This window comes from Lepidochelys kempii, chromosome 11, assembly GCF_965140285.1.
Source record: "Lepidochelys kempii isolate rLepKem1 chromosome 11, rLepKem1.hap1, whole genome shotgun sequence".
NCBI lineage: Eukaryota > Metazoa > Chordata > Testudines > Cheloniidae > Lepidochelys > Lepidochelys kempii.
Window position 1 is genome coordinate 6,252,676 of NC_136390.1, and position 27,452 is coordinate 6,280,127.

Sequence of the window (27,452 nt, forward strand, 5' to 3'; positions counted from 1 at the left end):
GCGCTTCTCAGAGCACCACCCCCAAGAGGAGAAGGCGGGTGGTGGTGGTCGGGGACTCTCTCCTCCGGGGGACTGAGTCATCTATCTGCCGCCCTGACCGGGAAAACCGAGAAGTCTGCTGCTTGCCAGGGGCTAAGATTCGCGATGTGACGGAGAGACTGCCGAGACTCATCAAGCCCTCGGATCGCTACCCCTTCCTGCTTCTCCACGTGGGCACCAATGATACTGCCAAGAATGACCTTGAGCGGATCACTGCGGACTATGTGGCTCTAGGAAGAAGAATAAAGGAGTTGGAGGCGCAAGTGGTGTTCTCGTCCATCCTCCCCGTGGAAGGAAAAGGCCTAGGTAGGGAGCGTCGAATCGTGGAAGTCAACGAATGGCTACGCAGGTGGTGTCGGAGAGAAGGCTTTGGTTTCTTTGACCATGGGATGGTGTTCCATGAAGGAGGAGTGCTGGGCAGAGACGGGCTCCATCTTACAAAGAGAGGGAAGAGCATCTTTGCCAGCAGGCTGGCTAACCTAGAGAGGAGGGCTTTAAACTAGGTTCACCGGGGGAAGGAGACCAAAGCCCTGAGGTAAGTGGGAAAGCGGGATACCGGGAGGAAGCACAGGCAGGAATGTCTGTGAGGGGAGGGCTCCTGCCTCATACTGGCAATGAGGGGCGATCAACAGGTTATCTCAAGTGCTTATATACAAATGCACAAAGCCTTGGAAACAAGCAGGGAGAACTGGAGGTCCTGGTGATGTCAAGGAACTATGACGTGATCGGAATAACAGAGACTTGGTGGGATAACTCACATGACTGGAGTACTGTCATGGATGGTTATAAACTGTTCAGGAAGGACAGGCAGGGCAGAAAAGGTGGGGGAGTAGCACTGTATGTAAGGGAGCAGTATGACTGCTCAGAGCTCCGGTATGAAACTGCAGAAAAACCTGAGTGTCTCTGGATTAAGTTTAGAAGTGTGTGCAACAAGAGTGATGTAGTGGTGGGAGTCTGCTATAGACCACCGGACCAGGGGGATGAGGTGGATGAGGCTTTCTTCCGGCAGCTCACGGAAGCTACTAGATCGCATGCCCTGATTCTCATGGGTGACTTTAATTTTCCTGATATCTGCTGGGAGAGCAATACAGCGGTGCATAGACAATCCAGGAAGTTTTTGGAAAGCGTAGGGGACAATTTCCTGGCGCAAGTGCTAGAGGAGCCAACTAGGGGGGGCGCTTTTCTTGATCCGCTGCTCACAAACCGGGTAGAATTAGTGGGGGAAGCAAAAGTGGATGGGAATCTGGGAGGCAGTGACCATGAGTTGGTTGAGTTCAGGATCCTGACGCAGGGAAGAAAGGTAAGCAGCAGGATACGGACCCTGGACTTCAGGAAAGCAGACTTTGACTCCTTCAGGGAACGGATGGCCAGGATCCCCTGGGGGACTAACTTGAAGGGGAAAGGAGTCCAAGAGAGCTGGCTGTATTTCAAGGAATCCCTGTTGAGGTTACAGGGACAAACCATCCCGATGAGTCGAAAGAATAGTAAATATGGCAGGCGACCAGCTTGGCTTAATGGTGAAATCCTAGCGGATCTTAAACATAAAAAAGAAGCTTACAAGAAGTGGAAGGTTGGACATATGACCAGGGAAGAGTATAAAAATATTGCTCGGGCATGTAGGAATGATATCAGGAGGGCCAAATAGCTCCTGGAGCTGCAGCTAGCCAGAGATGTCAAGAGTAACAAGAAGGGTTTCTTCAGGTATGTTGGCAACAAGAAGAAAGCCAAGGAATGTGTGGGCCCCTTACTGAATGAGGGAGGCAACCTAGTGACAGAGGATGTGGAAAAAGCTAATGTACTCAATGCTTTTTTTGCCTCTGTTTTCACTAACAAGGTCAGCTCCCAGACTGCTGCGCTGGGCATCACAAAATGCGGAAGAGATGGCCAGCCCTCTGTGGAGATAGAGGCGGTTAGGGACTATTTAGAAAAGCTGGACGTGCACAAGTCCATGGGGCCGGACGAGTTGCATCCGAGAGTGCTGAAGGAATTGGCGGCTGTGATTGCAGAGCCACTGGCCATTATCTTTGAAAACTCGTGGCGAACCGGGGAAGTCCCGGATGACTGGAAAAAGGCTAATGTAGTGCTAATCTTTAAAAAAGGGAAGAAGGAAGATCCTGGGAACTACAGGCCAGTCAGCCTCACCTCAGTCCCTGGAAAAATCATGGAGCAGGTCCTCAAAGAATCAATCCTGAAGCACTTGCATGAGAGGAAAGTGATCAGGAACAGCCAGCATGGATTCACCAAGGGAAGGTCATGCCTGACTAATCTAATCGCCTTTTATGATGAAATTACTGGTTCTGTGGATGAAGGGAAAGCAGTGGATGTATTGTTTCTTGACTTTAGCAAAGCTTTTGACACGGTCTCCCATAGTATTCTTGTCAGCAAGTTAAGGAAGTATGGGCTGGATGAATGCACTATAAGGTGGGTAGAAAGCTGGCTAAATTGTCGGGCTCAACGGGTAGTGATCAATGGCTCCATGTCTAGTTGGCAGCCGGTATCAAGTGGAGTGCCCCAAGGGTCGGTCCTGGGGCCGGTTTTATTCAATATCTTCATAAATGATCTGGAGGATGGTGTGGATTGCACTCTCAGCAAATTTGCGGATGATACTAAACTGGGAGGAGTGGTAGATACGCTGGAGGGGAGGGATAGGATACAGAAGGACCTAGACCAATTGGAAGATTGGGCCAAAAGGAATCTGATGAGGTTCAATAAGGATAAGTGCAGGGTCCTGCACTTAGGATGGAAGAACCCAATGCACAGCTACAGACTAGGGACCGAATGGCTAGGCAGCAGTTCTGCGGAAAAGGACCTAGGGGTGACAGTGGACGAGAAGCTGGATATGAGTCAGCAGTGTGCCCTTGTTGCCAAGAAGGCCAATGGCATTTTGGGATGTATAAGTAGGGGCATAGCGAGCAGATCGATCACTACCCATTGAGCCCGACAATCTAGCCAACTTTCTACCCACCTTATAGTGCATTCATCCAGCCCATACTTCTTTAACTTGCTGACAAGAATACTGTGGGAGACCGTGTCAAAAGCTTTGCTAAAGTCAAGAAACAATACATCCACTGCTTTCCCTTCATCCACAGAACCAGTAATCTCATCATAGAAGGTGATTAGATTAGTCAGGCATGACCTTCCCTTGGTGAATCCATGCTGACTGTTCCTGATCACTTTCCTCTCATGTAAGTGCTTCAGGATTGATTCAGAATCATTCAGACCATCTTTTGCACATCAGAACAGGGTACTAATCCAAATCATTTCCCCTTTTCAATTAAATAATTTTGAAAAGGGGGGTGGGGGAGATGTCTCTGCAAGTGGGATTTTTAGTCTAGTGGTTGGCAGCAGGCAGGATCAAACCTGGGACCGTTGGAGCTCAATGCATCAGCCTCTGCCCCCTGAGCTAAAAGATAATTTTCTTAACCCAGCCTGTAACAGGCTCCTCAATCTCTTTACTGCTCTAGTGGTGGCTAGCCTAGGTATGTGCCACTCCAAGCAAGCATGGGTTATGCTCCCCAGACCCAACCTAAGAGAACAACTTGTACCTCTGCCAGCAGATACTGAAATTAGATACTACTTTGTGGCAGCAGAATTGTTGCAGCTGTTGTTGAGGCTCAGCATTGTGCTGGCAAGCTTGCAACTTTCTATGCAACAGATGTATATGACTGTAAGCTTTCTAGAAACAGCAGCAATAAAAAGCCAAACTGTTTTAGGAATATATGCAGATATTTGACGTGGGTTTTTCTGCAGCAATAATCCCCTTTGGCAACTGTTGGTGTGAAACATAAAAGGATCTCTTAAAGATGCAGCCACCCTTGCTGCAAGTGGGCAAGCAATAAGCAGACTGCATATACATGGAGCGTTGCTGCTGTAGCAGGATTTGTGACTCTTATTAATCTTGCATGAGAACAGTGGCAGATCGCTTCTGCTAAGCATCCAGACTCTCTTTTCTGTTAATGTGGACGAGGGAGGTAAGCAGCAAGGTTCTCAGCTGTGCTCCTGCTGGGTTTTTTTTTTAATCAGGCCTCTGGCATGAAGTGGCTGTACCTTTCTGTAGTGGGCTGGGGGTGGCCATAGCAGCAAGTGTCCCAGACATAGTACTGGGCTTCCCTGCCATAGGTAGATGGTGCCAAACCAACCTGATCTCCTTCTTTGAGAAAGTAAGAGATTCTTTAGACAAAGAAAACACAGTGGATCTAATTTACCTAGATTTCAGGAAGGCGTTTGATACCGTGCCACATGGGGAATTATTAGTTAAATTGGAAAAGATGGGGATCAATATGAACGTTGAAAGGTGGATAAGGTTAAGCCTAGCTCAAAGAAGGTTGAGGGGAGATATGATTGTTCTCTATAAATATATCAGAGGGATAAATACCGGAGAGGAATTATTTGAGCTCAGTACCAATGTGGACACAAGAACAAATGGATATAAATTGGCCACCAGGAAGTTTAGACTTGAAATTAGATGAAGGTTTCTAACTATCAGAGGAGAGAAGTTTTGGAATAGCCTTCCAAGGGAAGCAATGGGGGCAAAAGATCTATCTGGCTTTAAGATTATCCTCGATAAGTTTATGGAGGAGATGGTATGATGGGATACCAATTAATTACCAAAATCATGTTCTTTAATTATTCAAGGTAAATAGGCCTAATGGCCTGTGATGGGATGTTAGATGGGGTGGGATCTGAGTTACGCAGGAAAAATGTTTCTGTAGTATCTGGCTGGTGAGTCTTGCCCATATGCTCAGGGTTCAGCTGATCGCCATATTTGGGGTCGGGAAGGAATTTTCCTCCAGGGCAGATTGGCAGAGGCCCTGGAGGTTTTTCGCCTTCCTCTGTAGGGTCACTTGCTGGAGGATTCTCTGCTTCTTGAAGTCTTTAAACCACAGTTTGAGGACTTCAATAGCTCAGACATAGGTGAGGTTTTCCTCAGGAGTGGGTGGGTGAGATTCTGTGGCCTGCGTTGTGCAGGAGGCCAAACTAGATGATCATAATGGCCCCTTCTGACTTTAGTATCTATGAGTGAGGCAGGAGTGTTGCTTTCCTCCAGAGACCAGAGTGGCAGCTGTATGACCTGAAAGTCTGGGACCGAAAGATAGCTTAAAGCCAATTTTGCAGTCTCGCCTTGAGCAGTACTAAATGCAGCTCCAGCACGGCTTAAGACAGTGGTCACCAACCTGTAGATTGTGATCAACTGGTCGATCCTGGAGCCTCTGACAGTTGATCGCAAAAAGAAAAGGAGGACTTGTGGCACCTTAGAGACTAACCAATTTATTTGAGCATGAGCTTTCGTGAGCTACAGCTCACTTCATCGGATGCATACTGTGGAAATTGCAGCAGACTTTATATATACACAGAGAATATGAAACAATACCTCCTCCCACCCCACTGTCCTGCTGGTAATAGCTTATCTAAAGTGATCATCAAGTTGGGCCATTTCCAGCACAAATCCAGGTTTTCTCACCCTCCGCCCCCCCCCCCACACACACACACAAACTTACTCTCCTGCTGGCCCACCTTGATTATCATGCACATTGTAGGGAGAGTGGTCACTTTGGATGAGCTATTACCAGCAGGATAGTGAGTTTGTGTGTGTGTGGTTTTTGGGAGGGGGTGAGAGAACCTGGATTTGTGCAGGAAATGGCCCAACTTGATTATCATGCACATTGTGTAGAGAGTTGTCACTTTGGATGGGCTATCACCAGCAGGAGAGTGAATTTGTGTGTGGGGGGGGGGGGGGGCGGAGGGTGAGAAAACCTGGATTTGTGCTGGAAATGGCCCAACTTGATGATCACTTTAGATAAGCTATTACCAGCAGGACAGTGGGGTGGGAGGAGGTATTGTTTCATATTCTCTGTGTGTATATAAAGTCTGCTGCAGTTTCCACGGCATGCATCCGATGAAGTGAGCTGTAGCTCACGAAAGCTCATGCTCAAATAAATTGGTTAGTCTCTAAGGTGCCACAAGTACTCCTTTTCTTTTTGCGAATAGACTAACACGGCTGCTACTCTGAAACCTGACAGTTGATCGTGATCTCTGGCCGCTAAAAGTCCAGTGGGGCTAAGGCAGGTTTCCCTGCTTGCCCTGACCCCACGCTGCTTCTGGAAGTGGCCAGCACACACCTGGTGGTGCAGGGGTCTCTGTGTGTGATGCTCATGCCTGCAAGCACCGCCCCTGCAGCTCCCACTGCTGGGAATGGGGAACTGCGGCCAATGGGAACTGTGGAGGTGATGCTTGCAGGCAGGAGCAGTGTGCAGAGCCACATGTTCCCTCAGGGGAGTGGTGGGAGCGGCATGGTGCTGGGGCAGGGAGACAGCCAACCTGCCTTAGCCCCACTGTGCCACCAACTGGGAGCCACCTGAGATAAGTGCCGCCCAACGGGAGCCCACACCCCTCCTGCACCCCAGCCCTGAGCTCCCTCCCTGGAGCCTGCACCCTGAATCCCCTGCCCCAGCTCAGAGCCCCCTCTTACACCCCAACCTCTTGCCCCAGACTCAGCCTGGAGCTCTCTCCCACACTCTGAATGCCTTGGCCCCACCCCAGAGCCCGCACCCCCTCCTGAACCCCAGTCCCAGCCCGGAGGTGCGGGGGAAGGGGATGGAGTGAGCAGGGCAGGGCCTCGGGGAAGGGGCGGCATAGATCCTGGGTTGTACTTAAATTCAAAAAGTGATCTTGTGCAATAAAAGGTTGGAGATCACTGGTCTAAGGGGTGTTAAGTATGTACATGCTAAAGATATTCTACTCTTTCAGGTTGATCATACATTCATTGAAGTCACCAGAAGAACCACAGATGGGAGTAGAATCTGGCTCTGCATGACTAGAGACAATTTTACAAGATGTAAAAGTTCTCTGTGGTGTTTGGTCCCAGGAAATAAGAAAAAGTGGACAAATGAGAGTTAGATTGTTCATGCATACTGAATACACATGCTGTTAGGAGACCGTATACAATTAAGTAAGCAATTCAGGGGTGCATTAGAAGTTATGAGCCATAAAACTAGCATCCCTGTTGAGTCCCTTTTTGCATGTCTAGCAGAGTAATGGATTTAAGTTTCCAGGCTTGTCTTTTGACAGTGTTGTGCAGGTTTCCTTTGAGGATGACTACCGTGAGATCAGATATGTAGCAATCGCTTTGTGACCTACGTTTAACAATCTGTCCCAACATGTATTTAGCTCGGACACTCCGATTTCCTTCCCCACACATGAAGAAGAGCTCTGCTTAGCGCAAAAGCTTGTACCTTCCACAACAGAAATTGATCCAATAAAAGATATCTTCCCCAACTCTCTCTCTCTCAATGTCTTGGCCTTTAAGAAAAGGGTGCTGGATATCTTGCATATTGAAGTCAACAGTTTTGCCAGATTTGGGCAGCTGAATCCGTGTTTAGGCTCATGAATGTTGTCCTTATTTTTCCAAGCTGAAAGCTGGTAGCTCCCAGTGCAATTGGTGCAGACCCTCTGAAAATGAGGCCATTTGTTCAGGTACCTAACAATGAATGTAGGTGCCTGGCATTAGGTACCAAAGTTTGACTTTGGCTTAACTTATTGTCCATTTCTGTGATAGGTAACACTTACATGCTCTTGGTCATACAGCAAACATTCTTTATATGGTAGTGCAGCTTCTTGGTTACAGAGCTGTTAGTGGTAATGAGATGAACCAGCGTGGGAATTACTGTCCTTATTAGACATGGATGAGCTGATGGTAATGTTCACAGAAAAGCTGTTGCCCCCATTCTAACAAATAATTCCTATAGCCAGCTGGGCTTCTTCCTCCCTAAATCTCTTCCCCCAAATCCCTACATTTTATTCCAAAGGGATGTAATTGGGCACAAGAATGTGATATGATAAAGCCTTACATTTTTTTAAATTGAACAACCAGAATATATGCTGGGCCAAAGCCAAAGCATAGTTCCATTGAAAATAATGGGGGCATACTGACAACAGCAGAAGATCTGGCCTTGTGTTGCTAATTATAGTAGCTCTCAGTCATTTATTTTTAATAAGTGAAGGGAGAAGCATAGACTTCATTAAAGCTTTTCTGACACACAGACATTGAGTCTCTAATCTCAGTAACATTGTAAATCCAGATTCTCAATAGTCTAAATGAGATCAGGTTCTAGCCTACTGTCTGCAGCTCTAAAGCTGTACGTACTTAATGCCATGTTCACTGCCTATTACTTATCCTTCAGGCAACAGGAAAACAAGCAGGCCCTGAGCTGGATCTGTTTTCTTGATATTTTTTTTTTAACTGTTTTCCCCAACATGTTAAACAGAGTTCTCAGAATTTCTTTATTCTGCACAAGCTAGAATTCTTGTCACTGTATGCAAAGTGCTAGCTCCCTGTATATGATGCGTAATATAATTTTAGCTGAATTTCACCACTTTCTCTCTACAAATTGTGTAGAGATCACACTTTTCTTAAGTGTTCCGCATAACACATACCTTTAGGAGGTTACTTTTTAAAATCTAGCTTCTTTTGGGTTTCAGAGTAACAGCCGTGTTAGTCTGTATTCGCAAAAAGAAAAGGAGGACTTGTGGCACCTTAGAGACTAACCAATTTATTTGAGCATGAGCTTTCGTGAGCTACAGCTCACTTCATCGGATGCATACTGTGGAAAGTGTAGAAGATCGTTTTATATACACACAAAGCATGAAAAAATATTACCAGCAGGAGAGTAAGGTGGGAGGAGGTATTTTTTCATGCTTTGTGTGTATATAAAAAGATCTTCTACACTTTCCACGGTATGCATCCGATGAAGTGAGCTGTAGCTCACGAAAGCTTATGCTCAAATAAATTGGTTAGTCTCTAAAGTGCCACAAGTCCTCCTTTTCTTTTAGCTTCTTTTGGGGACTGTTCTGAATAATTCATTCCAAAACTTGGTGTTTTCATTGGGCACAAGTCCTAGGGTTTGTTTTTGTTGCCTGAATTAAACATAAGAACAGTCATACTGAGTCAGACCAGTAGTCTGTCTAGCTCAGTATCCTGTCTTCCGACAATACCTCTGAAGCCTCTGGTAATGAACAGAACAGGATAATTTGGAGTGGTCCAGTCCCAGCTTCTGGCAATCCAATTTAGGGACACCTGAGTATGGGGTTTCATCCCTTACTATCTTGGCTATGGTTCATGGAGGACAGGTCCATCAGTGGCTTTCTCTCATTTATTTTTATTTTTTTTAAACCCAGTTATACTTTTGGCCTGCACAACATTCCATGACAATGAGTTCCACAGGTTGTTTAAGCATTATATGAAGCAGTACTTCCTTATGTTTGTTTGTTTTTTTAAACTTGCTGTCTATTAATTTCATTGGGTGACTCCTGGGTCTTGTATTATGAGAAGGGGTAAATAACACTTACTTTCTCTGTACCATTCATGATTTTCTAGATTTCTATCATACCCTCTCTTCTTCCCTGCACCTCCCCCCCCCGCCCCCCTGGCCAATCATCTCTCTTCTAAATTGAACATTCCCTGTCTCTTTAATCTCTTGTATGGAAGCTGTTCATTACCCCTAATCATTTTTGTTACCCTTTTCTGTACATCTTTCAATTCTGACCTTTTTTTTTTTTTTTTTTAAGATGCGGTAACCAGAACTGCACAAGGTGTGGGCATACTATGGATTTATATAGTGGCATTATGGTACTTCATGTACTCCTTTTCTAACAGTCATCCGATGAAGTGAGCTGTAGCTCACGAAAGCTTATGCTCAAATAAATTGGTTAGTCTCTAAGGTGCCACAAGTACTCCTTTTTGCGAATACAGACTAACACGGCTGTTACTCTGAAACCTATAAATTTTTTTAGCTTTTTTGACTGTGTTCCTGCACACTGAGCAGATGTATGATGATTCCAAGGTCTATCTTGAGTGACAACAGCTATTTTAGACCTCATCATTTTTTTATGTATAGTTGGGATTGTTTTTCAATGTACATTACTTTGCATATTTCCATATTGAATTTTATCTGCCATTTTTGTTGCCCAGTCACTCAGTTTAGTGAGATCCCTTTGTAAGGCTTTTCAGTCAGTTTTGGTCTTGCCTATGTTGAGTAGTTTTTGTATCATCTGCAAATTTTGCCACCTCACTGTTTACCCCCTTTTCCAGGTCACTCATGGATATGTTGAACAGCATTGGTCCCAGTACAGATCCTTGAGGGACCCTGCTATGTATCTCCTCTCCATTCTGAAAACTGGCCATTTATTCCTACCCTTTATTTCCTGTCTTTCAACCAGTTACTGATTCATGAGAGGACCTTCCATCTTATCCCATGACTGCTTAGTGTGATTAAAAGCCTTTGGTGATGGACCTTGTCAGTTGGTTGATTGTAACCCTCACTTGCACAGAAAAACAAACAAACAAAACACCAGCTTTGTGGTGCATGGCATCCATGTTTTCAGGGTTTTCTCTGTAACTGTAAGGGCCTGAAGTGTGTGTGTGTATGTAATTAATATTTATTTTTAAGGTAAGATTATTGTGTATTCATTTGAGCTAGGGCTTAAAATGAATATTACAAGAGAGTTGGAAACTCTCCAGCTTGAAATAAGGATCTTGCTAAAATATGGAGGTATCCTTTGATAAAGTGCTCTAGTTATTTATAATTTAAGGAAATTAACCCTTGTTGTTCCAGTGTGCATTTTGATTGTGGGAGGGGTGTAGGCTGGGGGTTTGTGGAAGAGTCAAGGGGCTTTTTTATATTCTTCATTAAATATGAATGTTTAAAAAAAAATTATTTGCATTTCAACTGGAGCAGCCTGCAAAATAGCTATGCACAAATACAACCTGTGATTTATTTTTATTTGGGGGTGGGGCGGAGAATTAGTCTACGGCAAGAAAAAATTACGCTGACTTTTGGTTTGTCAGAAGAAACACTTTTTCTTTTTGCCTTTCTCTTCTGATCTTAACCCCAGTTGGGTCTCGTTTTTTAAAAAAAACTAGTACAAAGAGGTAGACTTTCAGACTTTAAAACCCAGAGTTTGATTTTCAAACTTTGCTCCTAAGAGTTGCTGCTCTTGACAAACAGTCAATCCTTGGTGGAAGATTTATGGCTTATACAACTGGATATAAAAAAAAAGAACTTGTAAGGTTCAGGTTCCTATATCTGCTTTCTCCAGGACTGCAGGTTATAAATATACATAGAAAATTTAGACTGAATATGATAATAAAGTCAGATCATGACGCCTGTACTTAGCTAGTGAAAGAAGGGAAAGAACATTTAATATGTATGGAAATTTCGGTATTAAACTGGAATCTTTTTTTATTTATTGATCCCCTGATAGTTTCCATATGATTAGTGCAAGTGTGGGCAAACAGAAATATAACACTGAACTCAAAACACTATTTTAAAATGTTTTTCAGGGCTAAGACACAAACCAACAAAAGTAGGAATACTCTGAGTTAGGAGAAGGACTCTGACATGCTGTGTTCGACAGAAGGTGAGTGGATTAATGCTTTTAGGCAAGTCTCCTAAATAGCTTGTTTGTGGTTTCATGGCTGACACACGTCCTAACAAAGGGCCAAAGCCTGCCACATTGCTCTTGTTGAGTGGTATAGTACTTTGCGAGTAGTACCAGTGAAGGCAAATGAGGTGGGATGGGCCAGCATGGAGGAGAGAGGTGATAGTACATATCCCCTGTGCAATTTTCCTTTTGATGACTTGCAATCGCGGTTTGTAGAGCTACATGGAAAATGGAGATCCCTTCTTGTTAGGGTGACCAGATGTCCTGTTTTTAAAGGGTCAGTCCTGTTTTTTGGGACTTTTCTTATATAAGTGCCTGTGTCCCGCCTTCCCCCCACACACCCTGTCCTGTTTTTTCACTGTTTTTATCTGGTCACCCTACTTCTTGTGGACATTTTTGGCTGATCGGGAGAAAGTAAAACTTCACATTTGTTGAGATGAGATTTGCAGGGAAAAGTCCATTTCATGAGAATTGAAGTTGTTTCCTGGGCGGGCAGGCTGCCTGGCTTCCACTGAAACTTTTCACTGAATCACTGTGTTCCCATGGCACCTTTCTATTCTGTCCAATCAGTATTTTCCAGTGGAACTGTTTGGTTGCACAATGGAGTTACATGTGTTGAGGGATGAGTGAAGAACTGGGGGTCAGAGGGTGTGTGAAGGAAGCAGAGCAAAACTTGTGTGTTGTGTTAGCAGATCTTATTTTAGTTTCTCTCACAATTACTGCTGTTCTTAGCAGTAGAAGTTCCCCTAACAAAGCCTTCGCAGGCTGACAACCAGCCATGAGTGCATGGCAGGCTAGGGCACAGTCATCTGGAGTTTCAGCCACATTTGCAATAGAAAGTGTGCAGGTGAGCTGAGACTGGTGAGGTCTGGGCCCTATTAATGCCATGGATCTTGGCCTGTCATGAGAATTGCTGGGCCATGCTTCTCCGCTAGTTCTCACATAGCACTGCTTCTTAGCAGTGCTACCAAAAAAGATTGGATCAAATAATACAGTAGAAAATATCTTTTTGTTCTCATTTAAGCTGAATTTTGTATTAATAGCAATCGCAAAATTGTCTGTCTACCTGACACAGTGATTCATCATAATCCATTGGTTTTAATGACATCTGTTCATATTTCTGCTGCTTACATTGGTTTGGGTTACAATATTAGATATGCCAACAAGTTTTTTGCCTCATACAAGCAGAGATGTGGAAGGTGTCAGAGATAGGAGGCAAGGCAATATAGCAGGCAGTATAAAGCTAAAACTAAAATAATACTAGGGATGATCAAATCTTAGGACATTTTTTGACACAACAATTTTTTACTGTCTTTGTCCCAATGCTTCTAGGTTTTCATTGGGGAAAAAAAAACTGTTTCTTTCTCTTTCCAGTGAAAACAACAACAAATAATCTTCAGTAGCTTTTTTTTCTTGAGGGGGGGAAAATAATTTTCCCATCAGCTTTAATAAATACAAGTATATGTTTTTATACAGGTCTGTAAAAAGATTGTACACCATTCCTCGTAGTGTACAGTACAGAAATACTTATTCAAAATTCATACAATTTGCTTTGAGAGAACATTCATTTTTGTTAATAAAAATGTATGAGCTTTGAAGATTGTACCTTTTTTAAATTGAGATTTACCGTATATTGAGTATTGGATCTCTTACGTAATCCATCATATATATTGCACCAAAAAGGTGCCAAATGACCTGTTAAGGTCCCTTGCAGTGTTGCACATCTATGATTGTATTGTAGATTTAAATCTGACACTTGAAGTAAAATACAAGAAAGCTGCATGACTCTTGAGTCTTTCTCCTGGAAAAACTGTGGTAGTCACTTTCCTTTTGGTCATGGGGCATGTAGAGCCAATTATTTGTCTAATTGCTAAGGTAGGAACCCTATAAGACTCATGTATAATCCAATAGGTTCGACAAACTAGGTCTCATTGGTTCTAAAATGGGTCAGTCATGTAGGTGGGAGGAGCAAATGGTCTGTACACCTCTTGGGGGCCAGGGCTGCACTTGAAGGTTACCGTTAGAGGGCTTTTCCTTTACCGTTTTCCTTTTCTGTTTTTTGTTATACGGACAGCAGGCAGCAAAAGACCAAAAGTTTGAAGTTCAGACAATGCAATGTTTGTTGGGGTTAGTTTTTAAGTAAGCATATTTTGAAGCCCTTTACACCAGTTGGGCTTATTTTTATATGCCGATAGTCCTGTGTTTTTTTTCAGTGTTTTATTTTTAGCTTTGATGCCGCCAAGTATTTACCCCATACCCCACTTCCCAGCATTGATGCTGCAGAGCCGCGTGTGTCCCTGTTCTCGTCCCCCACCTTAGCAAACATGATTCCAATTTCCCTTCCCACTTCCTGTTTATATAGTAATATTCTCAGCTATACCTTATCCAATCATTTTACTGAAATTTAACTAACCAGTTCTAACATATTGTAACAGAATTCTTTAACCAATTGTATCCCATTCCCCTAATTAACTTACACCTAGCAAAATTAATTATACAGCAGACAGAAACAATTAGAGAACCAGACAGATTAACCATAGAAAACTGGGGGCCATAAAGATAAAACAATCCAGAAATGAGGGTTTCACAACCATTGATAAGTGATTTTTTTTTTGCCAGACAGGATGCTATCAAACTAAGTTTTCCTTAACCATCTTAAGATCTGTTTCTTTATCTGGTGGTGGTAGGAAGATGATCCTGTCCTAATAGTGCCCAACAGCCCAATACCACCGTATTTTAGTGTGACTGGTTTGGGATGTGAGGATGTGACCATATGCTTCCCAGCTTATGGCTGCCCCCTGCTTAGCCAAAGGTCTTAGCCTAAGAACAAGGCCGCAGACTATCCTAGTGAGAGAAGACCCATACACAGGCAGACAGTGATTTTGATTGTTTGTTTTATACCTCTATAACTAGCTACATGATAAAAATACACTTAAGTTCTTAAAGTATAGGTCTTTACAGGCAGGCCTGAATATCTATATCCTAACAGTTACCTACATGCTCTTTAAATTGTAAAATAATTCACTGTGCCTCTCAAACTCGTTAACGTAATATGGCTCAGTATTATCAGGTCAGTTTTACAGGTGGGAAAACTAAGGTGCAGATAGATTAAGTGACTTACCAAGGCTACAGAGGGACTGTCAGAGCTAGGATTAAAATTCAGAAGAGCATAATGGCAAGTCTTGTGCTCAGGGCACTTGCCAGATCAGGTATGGCTTACCTGGAACAGACCTGCCATTCCACGTTCAGCCGTTTGACACAGTGGTGCTGAAGGAAGTCAAGAGACATTGAATACCCCAGCCATCATCTCTGAGGTGTGTGCATAAAACATTCAATTCCAATCCCGCTCTGAAATGCCTGGCTACCTTTGAAGACACGTATATGCATGAAACTAAGTCCCATCTCTCTCACAGAATTGAAACCAAAATTGTCCGAGATTACAGAACTGTCTGAGGAAGGTCGGTAATGAATGTAGCGACCTGTAAGCTATGAAATACATTGGCTTTCCCAATGTCCATGTGAAACTCCCATTCACATCCATGGGACTCGGAGTAGTAGCTGTGTTAGTCTGTGTTCGCAAAAAGAAAAGGAGGACTTGTGGCACCTTAGAGACTAACAAATTTATTTGAGCATAAGCTTTCATGAGCTACAGCTCACTTCACTGGCTGCATTCAGTGGAAAATACGGTGGGGAGATTTATATATGCAGAGAACATGAAACAATGGGTGTTACCATACCCACTGTAACGAGAGCTATTACCAGCAGGAGAGCGGGGGAAAACCTTTGGTAGTGATAATCAAGGTGGGCCATTTCCAGCAGTTGACCATGGGACACTGGATCAATCGTAGGCATAATACATGTATGCAGTTGTTCTTTGGTTCTATTTTCGTCAGTCTATGGCTTGGTTTCCCCATCCATAAAATAGGGATAATGGTACTCGTGGTGTTTAATTGTTCTGAGATTTATGGATGAAAGTTATTATAGAAGAGATAGGTTTGATGATTATTTTTCAATCTGCTGTCTCATTTGCCAGATACATTACAAACACACACATGTTAGATTTATATTAAAATGAATAACACTTCAGAACAGGGTAAAACTTTTTCCACAGAAAGGGTTGTCTTTTTTGAAAAGTTGGTTTCATTAGATTACTGAAAAGGCACCTATAAAGTCAAGTGAGTTTGTTTGTTTGAAAGGATGTGGGGGAAACATATCTTCAGCACAGATGGAACTCAGCTGAAAGGAATATTCCAAAGCAGAAGTAATGATGTGCATAATAATTCTAGGGAAGATCTGGGCAGGATGGTAGTGGGGAGGATTAAGCAGGGTATGGAAAAAGAGTATCTTAATGGCCTTGAGCAAATCATGTCCCGTCCCGTCCCGTTCTCCCCCCCCCCCGCCTCTGTATCCCCATCGATAAAAGGAGGATCACGATACTAACCTCCTTTTGTAAAGAGCTTTGAGATCTATGGTTGAAAAGCACCATATATGTTACTTTTTATTTATTATTAATGGCCCACTCTGTTGAATTCTCCAACATTTCACAAGCTGAATAATCAGTTACTCTGGAGACAAATCATCAAAGTGAGAAGAAACTTTATTTTTAAATGAATTATTTATTATAGATTAAAAAAATACTTGTAGAGTATACATCTGACTACCATGCAGTGCACACCCGCTTCCCTTGTGTTTCACTGGTAATTACAGTAACTAATGTGGAAATGCATTTTCAATGTGGATTTATCTTGCAACTCCACAGCCCATGGAGGGTTTGCAAGGAGAGGGGGGAGGGGCAACAAATGAGCCTTTATTGTTGTTGCTGTTTTGTTTCCCTGCTCCCATTCCCCCACTTTATTAGTATGAAAGGACAACAAAAGACTTTAAAGAAGTCTAAAATCAATTATTCTCTTTGCAGGCAGTATCAGTAAGAATGACCGATAAAGATTTAAAGGAAATTTCAATGCCGAAGGCTGGGGGAGATAAGAGAGCCTTGCTTTTATCCTATCATGGTGTGTATGTCTGTAAGCTTGTGTGTCTAATGGCAGACTGTATAAGTAAAGGGACTCTGCTTATGAAAACTGGCATCATCTCTGCCAGTATCTAAGGTGCCTCTCTTCACACAAGTCAAACACTGTCAGAAACTCGTGATGCTCCCTTCACAGATAAAGGTTCTGATCCTGCGGTAATTTGTTTCACTGATTTCAGTGGGCCAGTTTTTAGGATCAGGCCCAAAATTTAGACTTCAGTGGGATTTGGTAACAGCTCAATGGGCTCAAATGAGAATTAAGGATGGAGAGGGCTTATATAGCCTGCATAATCGAAGATGGGATTTCCCTTTACGTGCAATTCCCCTGTGGCAAATAGAAAGATTCTCCTTGACTTTGGTGGAAGTTAAATGGGACCTCCCCCCAAGAAATTTCATGGGGGGGGGGACTTTCAGAGATGCCAAGTGTATTTGCATGTCAAAATCCCTTAAACTTCTGCTCCAAACGATGTTAGTCAGTTTTGGAAATATCCCTGGAAAAATGGCAATAAGATCTCTAGTCTACTGTCCTGGTATCCAATCCCGAATTGGTATTCTCCCAAGAATGTGTCTGTGATGTGGCTTTCTGTGATAGTGACACCTACGATAAGTTTGGGGAAACTTGGAAAAACACATTGTGTCTCTCGTGTATGTATATTTAGGTTAAATATTTTCTGGGACTTTCACAATAAGTAGGATACATAAAAGAATAGTGTAGATAAGTGGTAAGGTATACGATGCTGTAAGGCTTGGGGTTTGGGGTATTATGAGAAAAGGACTTTCTTTGAATAGACTCAGCTCCTGATCTGGCAAACAGAAGCTAGGGACACCATCCCTGCCCATCCTGGCTAATAGCCATTAATGGACCTGTCCTCCATGAACTTATCTAGTTTTTTTGTTTGTTTGTTTTTCGTTTGGAACCCTGTTAGTTTTGGCCTTCACAGCATCCCAGGTGGGATTGTGTTCAAGGTGGCTAAGCCAGCCTGCTGCCACACTTCTACACTTCTAATTTTGGAACACTAGCTCTATCAAAATTAGCACATACTGGAAATTAAACCTCTCGCTCCAGTATTAACGTACCCTGTATGTGCGGAGCCTGATCTCAAGCGGGACTCCAAGGTAATGCTATAATACAGCAGTTAATAATGAAAATCACTTCCCCAACCTGAAAATGAGACGAGTTAAACTTTCCTGCGTCCGTGACATTGTGAGGATTCAGTAGTTAGCTCTTGTGAGGTACTTTGAATTTTAAGCAGCTTTCATCTGTTGCAATCACATACATCAAATCTCCTACATTATACTTTACTTGCATCCCCACCGATTCAAAGTAATCTTGCTTTACGTAGTTTTAGACTTTAAAAATACATCTTGCTTGTTCTCTTTATTGAAATATTCCTCCTACTCATTCATAGCAGTAACAACATCATAACTGCAGAAATGTATTTGGGGGTCAGCTTTTTGTATTAAAATCTGGTTTGGTGCTGGTTCAGTGTGCCTGATGTACTTAATCTCACTTAAATTTATTTCAAAAACAGATTTTTCTTTTCATATGCCAAAGGAATTCCAGTCCAAATTCACGTGTGGTATCATCTCTGGCTATAAAGCATCACACCAAATAAGATTAATACGATTTGGGGCTTTTTAAACAAAATGGTGAGAAAAATCCAATCTCAGAGCCATTATCAGCTCTTACTCATATTTTTCCCCCCAATCTCTTGCAGGCTCATGGTATGGGATCCTTTCTAGCAGTAGACTATTTCTAATACAGAGAAATTTGTTTTGTCAATAGTATTGTGTTACCACATATTTTGAAATGACTGCATGGGATTTAACCTGCATTGATACTATAACACCTGGCATGTATAGGTTTTGGACCTGATCCTGCAAACACTTGGGCCCAGTTTCAAGAAAACAGTGCATGTCCTTAAGTCTGTCCCTCTTCTGTGAACCAGTGCTTAACTATACGCATGTCCCTAAATCCAGTTAAATTCAATGAGACTTTAAGCATATGCTTTGTTAATTGGGGATGATTTGATTAATTGCAGCCTTACAATTAGTGTTCCCACTAACTTCAATAGGACTGCTCTTAGTAGCAAGTCCTACATTCAGTATTAAGTGATCGCAGGATTGGACCATTTATTTTATTGCATATTTAAGGCCTATTAATATTTTATTTAAGAAGGAGGGGTTAAGACAGAGGTGGGCAAACTACAGCCTGTGGGCCACATCTGGCCCATGGGACCATCCTGCCCGGCCCCTAAACTCCCGGCTAGGGAGGCTAGCCCCCAGCCCCTCCTCTGCGGTCAGAGGACAAGGAGCGGGGGCGGGAGGGGGTTGGATGGGGGCAGGTTCTGAGGGGGGCAGTCAGGGGGCAGGAAGTGGGAGAGGGCAGAGGCCAGGCTGTTTGGGAAGGCACAGCCTTCCCTACCCAGCCCTCCATACAGTTTTGTACCCCAATGTAGCCCTCGGGCCAAAAAGTTTGCCCACCCCTGGCTTAAGGGGAGGTTCAAACATTTTCTTCCCTTTTTTGTCCATAGTTTATATTAGAAGAGAATTCCAAGCATGTACATAGGCAGCTCAGCTGAGAGTGGTTTGATGCAACTTTTACTCCTGAGGAGATTCTGCACCAAAAAACTAAAAATCCTGCATGCAATATTTTAAAATTCTGCAAGCTTTATTTGTCAATAAATGTGGAGGCTCCAACATGGCAGTGGGGAGCACAGGCCACTGGTTGCACAAAGGTGGGAGATCGCCCTGTAGCCTCCCCATCCCCAGGACATGGACTCAGAGGTGAGGCTGCACCTGCCCCAGAAACACCCAAAGGCCCTGCCCCTCTGCACCAGGTGTGGGGTAAGCAGGATCCAACTGTGAAGGAGCTCAGGGTGCGGGGATCCAGGTGGGGGGTGAGAGGGTTCTGTGTGGGACTGTCTGGGTGCAGACAGCTCAATGGGGGGGGGGTCTAGGTATGGAGAATCTGGAGGCACAGAGGCTTGTTGGGCGGTGGGGGGGGGGGTTTCCAGGTGCAGGGGCAATGTGGCTCTACAGGGCCTCTAGGTGAAGGTGGTTGGGGCTCAGTAGAGGGATCTGGATGTGGGTGTCTCAGTGGGGGACCCTGGGTTCTGGGGGAGTGGGGCTTGGTGGGGTGGGGGTCTGAGTGCAGTTAGTTGGGGTCAGTGGCATGAGTGTCGATGTGGGGACTGAAGGTGGTGTGGGGGTTTGAGTGCAGAGAGCTCTGTGGGTGTGGTCTGGGATGCAGGGGTGGGCGTCTGGGTTCAGGGATTCTCCAGATGAAGGGGTTGAAGTTCAATGGGGTAGGGTTCAGGTAGGGAGGCTAGGGCGGTTCTGGATGTACCAGATGAGGCTTGGCAGGGGTGACTGGGTATGGAAGGTCCAGATGCATGGGGGTTGGGAGGATGGGGGAGCAGCTCTCCACACAGTGACCCCTCCCCCCCCACAGCTGAGGAGTGATGGGGGCAGGAAGCAGGGGAGGATGCTGAGCTTCCTGCAGCTGGGGGAGGTTTCTCGGGGTGGGTCTGACACAGCCCCAGCCACTCCTTGCAGGGGAAGAGGAAGTCCAATCCTCTTCTGCCTCGAGCCCAGCCGGGACTAGCAGCTGACCCTGGTTCAGGGTAGGAGCAACTGGCTGGGGTATCCCCACCCCACGGTGATTTACCTCTCCGCTGGCTGTTCTGGGTGCCTGAAACGATGAACCTGCTCAGGTAGGGAGTGTTGTGTGACAGTTCTTGCAGCTTCCCTTTGCTTCTATGTCAGACAGTCCTTTTTCTGCGAGGAAGCAAAAAAATCTGCAGGGGACATGAATTCTGCACACGCGCAGTGTCACAGGATTCCCCCAGGAGTAAACTTTGAAAACTGATCTTTAGAATGAAATCCCCAGTGCAGATCCCTGCTTCTGTGGAGTTCCAGACAATGTGACTGGAAATGGGATATCAGGAGATCCCAAAACAGGAGCATGGTCTGGTGTATCGACCATAGCATGCAGTTGGAGCAACTATACACTTTTTTGAAAAAAAAAATGCAAAACAGAGGAGGCAGCCACTTCTCCATTACAGCCCTTTGCAGAGCAGCATATATACCATCTAAATATTGATTCATAAAGTGATACTCATTGCTAGAAAACAAAATCCACACAAGGGTATAACCTGCCTATCTACCAAACATGCTTACAAATTCTAATTTGGGGAGTGGGGGAGCATGTGTTTCTTCTCGTGACAAGCAGGGTTTTGTTGCACGGTCTTTGTCTTCTGATTGCCTTTTATTAGCACACAGGTAGCTCTACCCAGATCCTAGAACTATGGTGGTAAGCCTTAAGAATGTCACTCTGTTAGAATATGCAGTGTTGCTGTAGCCATGTGGGTCTCAGGATACTGCAGAAGAAAGGTGGATGAGGTAATATCTTTTACTGGAGCAACCCCCTTGTGTCTCTAACTTATGGTAAGACCTAAAACGGGAAAATGTCCAAAGTTTAATGCTCACTTTTTTTGTTGAAATTTTGGGGGGTGGGGTGGAATGGGATAATTTTTGCAGCATTTCTTGAAAAATTCATCATCTGGCAAAAATTAAACAAAATTGTGGAAATCTTGAACTTGGGAAAACATTGACCTGATCTGATAGAACCCAAAATGTATTCAGCGTGGGGCAGATACATAGTAAGACTGTATTTTGCAGCAAAGAGCTAACAAATTCAGAAGACGAAAAAGATAGGGGGGAGAGCAGTGGATTCAGCACACAAGCAAATTAGCACCAGTGAAATATTATAGCAAAGACAGCTAATATAGTCTTTGGCTTTATAAGCAGGGGAATATCAATAGGAGTAGGAGGTGATAGTCCCTCTGTATATAACATTGTGATCCTATTACTGGAAAAATATCCAGTTCAGGCATCAATACTTCAAGAAAGGATGTGGAAGAATTAGAAATAGTTCAGGAAAGAGCTACAAGAATGATCTGAAGTCTGGAAAACATATCTGATAGATTGAGCTTCTTTAGTCTACTGCTAACTTAGCTTATCCAAGAGAAAGCTAAGAGATGAGTCAGTCATGGTTTACAAGTAGTCGCATGGAGAAGATACTTCTGATAATAGACAGATTGTTAATCTATTGGAAAAAGGTATAACAAGATCCAGTGGTTGGAAGCTGAAGCTAGACAAATACAGACTAGCAAGGAGGTGCATTTGTTTTTGTTTTTTTAACAGAGGGTATCTAGTCACCACTGAAACAATTTACTGTGGTCAAGTCTCTATTTTGAAGTCTTTAAACCCAGGCTGGATATGTTCTAAAAGATGTGCTATAGCTCAAACAGGAGTTATGGGCTTGATGCAGAAATTACTGGGTGAAGTTCTTTGGCCTGGTGGTATGCAGTTGACCAGGTCACATGATTGTATCTGCCTCTTCTGGCCTTAAAATCAATGAATCTGACTGTCTTGTGGTTTTTTAATGTTTTGTTTTTTGTTCTATAAATTATCTCCACTATATCCTCTGCCTCAGTGGTAGTCCCTAGCTCAGCTCCTGTCTGCAATTCCATAACTGTAGGTATTTCTCTCTCAAACCCACTAAAATCCTGATTAAACTAAACTTTCTAGCCTATGCTCTGCCACTCTCTCCATAGGTGCTGGAACTCCGGGTGCGGGGAGTGCTGCTGTACCCCTTAGCTTGAAGCAGTTTCCATTATATACAGGGTTTACAGTTTGGTTCAAAGCTCTCAACACCCCCCACTATACAAATGGTTCCAGCAGCACCTGCCTCTTCCATTCAACCACAACACAAGAAACCCGCCTCTGGCCTGGCTCCTCCCCATACCATTCCAGGGCAGAATTCAATAATGCCTATGATACAGTCTGTAGACACTGAAGTGGACTCAGAATGGGAATGAGAGCGTGTGAGGCTCCCATGGATACTTCTGGATCTGTGAGTACATAGATTCTGGGGGAGGCCCCTTCAATAGATTTTTTGGGAAAGATGAGGGGTGTGTCTGACGGGGTGCGGAGGGTGATCATATTGTTGGGAGGGATGTTTCATGTATTGCATGCTGGGAAAATGACGTGAAAGGACTCAATGTTTGCTTTTTAAAACTCCACTGCCTCTTTATTAAAAGAACTAGTTAGATGCTGCAGCTAGCATTTTAGCCATGTGCACACAGACTGACTCTTCCCTCCTGCAACCTGGTTTCCTCCCTCCATGTTCCATGTTGCTACCAGGGTGGGAGGTCCTATGAGTTGTGTTGTCCTGGAAACACCTTTGCTGCAATGCTGTGGAGGAGATGCTATAGTGTTAGTGTTGATTTTGGTGTCTGCTGGATGTGTAGTTGCTGATACAGAGACACTAGTAGCTAAGGGGAATGGAAGGAAGTGGGAAGGCAACCAATCATAGAATCATAGAATATCAGGGTTGGAAGGGACCCCAGAAGGTCATCTAGTCCAACCCCCTGCTCGAAGCAGGACCAATTCCCAGTTAAATCATCCCAGCCAGGGCTTTGTCAAGCCTGACCTTAAAAACCTCTAAGGAAGGAGATTCTACCACCTCCCTAGGTAACGCATTCCAGTGTTTCACCACCCTCTTAGTGAAAAAGCAGAGGGTATACAGATCTTTCATGCTATAGGTTTTTTTTGGGGTGGGGACTTCTCATGGCTTATGTTTGTGTTTAGGACTTTCCGTTGTGCCCGCAGCTGGGGTATAAAGACCAATAACCATTGTTTGTGAATCGCTGTGGCTAGGAGGCAGAGCCCATAGGAGAGAATGGGGCCGTGGGGAATCACAGCAGCTCAAGCCAACAAACTCCATTGATCTGACCCAAAACAAAACAGTTTGGTCTGATCTTTCTCCTGATGGAAAATTCTGCCCAAATCAATCTCTGCCCACAGAAAATTTCAGTGTCAATGAAACTCCGTTTATGAAATAGAAAAAGGTTCTTTTTGAATTTTGCTGAAGTTATCCAGTATCGGAGGTATTTCCTATAGCAAGTCTAGGAAAGGGCAGGGAAATGTTGCACCTACTGAGGTCTGGTGCCATTCACCTTCACAACTTGTGCCTAAAGAACTAGAAATCATTTATCTGGGAACAAGAAATACAGGTCCGAATAGATCCTCGGCTGGAGTAAAACACTTCAGCTCCACTGAAGTCAAAGAAGCTGCAAGGCAGTGTTGCCAACCCAAGGGCTCAAAAAATGAGATTTGGCTTAAAAATTATTTTGTTTTAAATATGAAATATTATTCTTTGTTTTCTGGTTTTTGCGTCTAAGGTCTCTGGGTATTCGGTTCGTGTTTCCAAGTTTTGCTTTACAACCATGAGGGCTAGAAATTTCCTTTTAAATTAATAGTAATAAACACTGAGATTCTAACATAGTCCCATGCTTTTAGGAGCTGGGGCTTTAAGAAAAAACCCAAATCTCACAAGCACTCAATAAAATTGCAAGACACTATGCTGCTTTAAACCAGCTGAGGATCTGGGCTTTTAATTGCTTTCTCTTCACATTGACAGGTTTCAGAGTAGCAGCCTTGTTAGTCTGTATTCGCAAAAAGAAAAGGAGGACTTGTGGCACCTTAGAGACTAACCAATTTATCTGAGCATACGCTTTTGTGAGCTACAGCATCCGATGAAATGAGCTGTAGCTCACTAAAGCTTATGCTCAAATAAATTGGTTAGTCTCTAAGGTGCCACAAGTCCTCCTTTTCTCTTCACATTATTTGCTAAACCCATCATCGCTAGGTCTGAGAATGAACAGTGGCAGATGCACAAAGAGACAGACAGACAGACAGAACACTTCCCTCAAGCTAAGGCATTTTGCAGAATTTTAAGCCGTTTATGCTTTCTTGACTGTACTTATTTGTCATAATAAGTAGTCACCTGCACTCTTGTAACAGATACTGCCAACACTGCTGTATGTGCTAACTATTATAAACTGTATCATGCTCGTACTGTGCTGGTTCCTGTTTCTAAATGCAAGTGGGAAGCTACCAATACCGATATTTGTAAGAGAAAGGAGGTGTGATCCAGCACAAACGACTTCACCAAATGGAAGTAAAATTTGTAACTGTTTAAACTTCCATTGGAATTAAAGGAAGTTATAAGGTGGGGATTTCAATGTTCCATGTTAATTTTGTTGACTCCAGTGTGAGAAATAAAGACACTGGTACTGCAGATAGGCTCTTCTCACGAGACTAAGAGCCCAAATTCCAATGCAAAGAGTATCCACTTAGAAGTTTTGAACCCTTGAAATCTTCTTTTTAGGAGTACCACTTGAGTGACTGCCCCGGATGTGAAATTCCTTTGTGTGTTCTCTTCTAAGCCTCAAACTGGAAACTTTCTTATAGTCCTTGGGGAGTGAAGATGAATTCATTATTCGCACTGCAGGGCTATGCAGTTGTGCTATAAGGTTAAATTACATTGTTGCAGCTCCAAAAACATTTTGGGGACTGTTTCAATGCCCTGCAACTCGTGGGGGAGCCCTGTCAAAACTGAGATGGTCACGTGATAAAACAGACTGGTAGCAAACCTCTTTCTTATGGACTCATTTAAAAAACAAAACAAAACATTGGAGGCTAAAAAGATGTGGCCTAGTTACTATTGCTTTTGGGTATTCTGTAGTTTCTGGTTTGGGCCGTTTTGGACCTTCTGTGCTTGTATTGTAATAATTGCTCAGCACTTAGGCACCTGAGTTCCACATGTGGAAGCTTAAGTAAGTGAGCAATTTGTTGAAAATTTTGGAATAAGAAATTTGGGAATGGGTCGGTGCTTGGGACATGCTGAAATGTCTCCCCCTCCACACACACCTTTTTCTAGGACTTCTGATCATTGTCAAGTAAATCGTCCCCTGGGTTCCAGTACTTTTTTTATAAGGCCCCCAGCGCTGCTATGGTTATTTCGTGAGTGGGCAGCAGAATCGGGGCCGGATCTCGTATTGCCTAAATTCATCCTCCGACTAGACCTTGGTTGGAATTTTGTGCCTTTAAGAGAATTGAGCAAATACAATGCTTAAAATGAGTCCGAGCTCTTCGTGTAGCCAAAGCTTCAAGTGCTGAGAACAGTGGAGGGCCCAGTCCAGTGAGCAGCACCCTGCCCTATGAAACATTAAGAGAACATTGAGTAAGGCAGCTACTGCCCCCTCCCCACAATCTACTGAGATGGAAAGTGCCAGTTGTCAAGGATCACGTGTGTGCCTTTGTTTGCATCATGCCAGACGCCCCCTGGGTGCTTGATAAACATTGAATAATACAGCTCATACATTACCCTACAAGGCCCACTTGCCCCACCAGGCATTTGCAAGGATGAGAGGCTTATTGTGGTACATGGTGGTGGTGAATGAGCCAATATATTTGGCTACCCATGCGAGTGGCCTAAGCACTCACATTTGTTTGATCTGTACTTGGTGAATGGAGCCAGAGGCAACAGTGATGGGCAGTAAAGAAATGTTCCAGTTAATAAATACAGCAAGATCTCAGGCAATGCACTGTTCTTCTTAAGGCAGGGAGAGCTTGTATTTAACTCTTAAATTATTTTAGTTAAACATGATAAAACACTAATACGTCAGGCAGCAACCAGAACTTATTTAATTACAGCCTACACCTGCCCAGTTCTTGGAATCCATCCTCTATCATGGAGGGAAGGCCCCTGTACTCTGGTCTCTCTAGCATCCTTACACAACAGCAGCAGCTCCAAGCAGGCTGAATTGCTTTCATTCTTGTTTCATGTAAAGCACTAGATAGGGGGTAGCATGCCCACCTGTGACATGTCAGGACCAAGCCTGAAGACACAGCTTCCACAACAGAGTGATAGCAACAGCCAAGCCTAAAGAGTGTGTATATTGAATCTGTCCTTCCTGAGAACTTTATCATCTCCCAGAAAATGTTGACTGAAAATAGAGGAAAATGCAGTTAAGTTGTAGGTCCCAGTGGGTGGGGATAAAAAGTACTCCTACACGACTAGGCTTTACTCTCTTACAGGAGGTGGGAGCGTATTGATCACCATCAAAATCCCTAAAATTACCTATGTACTAAATGACGTTATTGGCTTGAATCAATAAGGCTATTTTAATGGGCCATATATTATTCTGTCCCTGTTTATTTCATTGGCTCTTCCATCATGCTGCCAAAAACCTATTGATCTCCTGGTTTTAGTTGTTTTACATTGGGATGATCTTTGTTGTGCTTGGAATTATGTTGCCATTTTCAGGTCAAGTTGGAATGTGGCTGAGGTTCTGTCAATCATTGTCAAAAGGCTAGATTGTGATTTCTCCCAGCCTCCCTTCCACCCACCTTCCTCTACTTCAGTTGATCTGAATCTAGAGTAAATCCAGTGGATTTATACCAGCATCTGACTTTCAGTTGCTTTGTCACTGGCTCTCCAGTTCAACTGCCATGGAAACCTTGATTGGGAGTTCTGGTATTCTGCTTAAATCACAATGGGATGCTAAGAAATAAGTGAGAGAGAATTCCCCTTAAAAGATACAATATTCCAATTTGGAAGCCTTTTGGGGACTGAAGTGGAAAATGAGGTGAATATGAATGGGGAACCACTCAGATCTCCATTTGTGATGTTATGATTGCAAGGCCTAGGAACGCGTGGGGACTAAAGAAAGGAATGCTAAATTTGAACCTGGTGTAAGTGGGTACATGTCCACTGAAGCCAAATGAGTTGTGTCCTCTTGCATAATATCTGGATTTGGCCTGTTAAGTCCTGGAAACCAAGGAGGAAGAGAGATTTAACAGACATGCTTTCTTTGATCTTGACTCCACTGAATTTAAATGTTGGAGGGACAGGACAAGATGTGACTCATGGTGAAAGCACATGCTAGAAATACAAACTCTTTTTTGGTCCTTTCAGATCATCATCTGGAGATGGGTGATTGAGAATGGTGTGCCAAACTTTATAGACTCCCTGGTGTAAAGATGGGGGGGGAATCTAGATCCATGTGGCTGAGACTGATCAACAGACATGATC

General features: G+C 43.7%; 1 long non-coding RNA gene across 1 annotated transcript in view; it reads left to right on the plus strand.

Annotated features, from left to right (window-relative positions):
* The first annotated feature begins 6,791 nt into the window (after positions 1–6,791).
* Positions 6,792–27,452, plus strand: part of LOC140895310 (uncharacterized) — a 33,403-nt gene continuing 12,742 nt past the window's right edge. The window contains exons 1-2 of the long non-coding RNA XR_012154164.1: positions 6,792–6,988; positions 11,378–11,454. This is a non-coding gene — a long non-coding RNA (uncharacterized LOC140895310). The remainder of the gene's footprint in view (positions 6,989–11,377; positions 11,455–27,452) is intronic.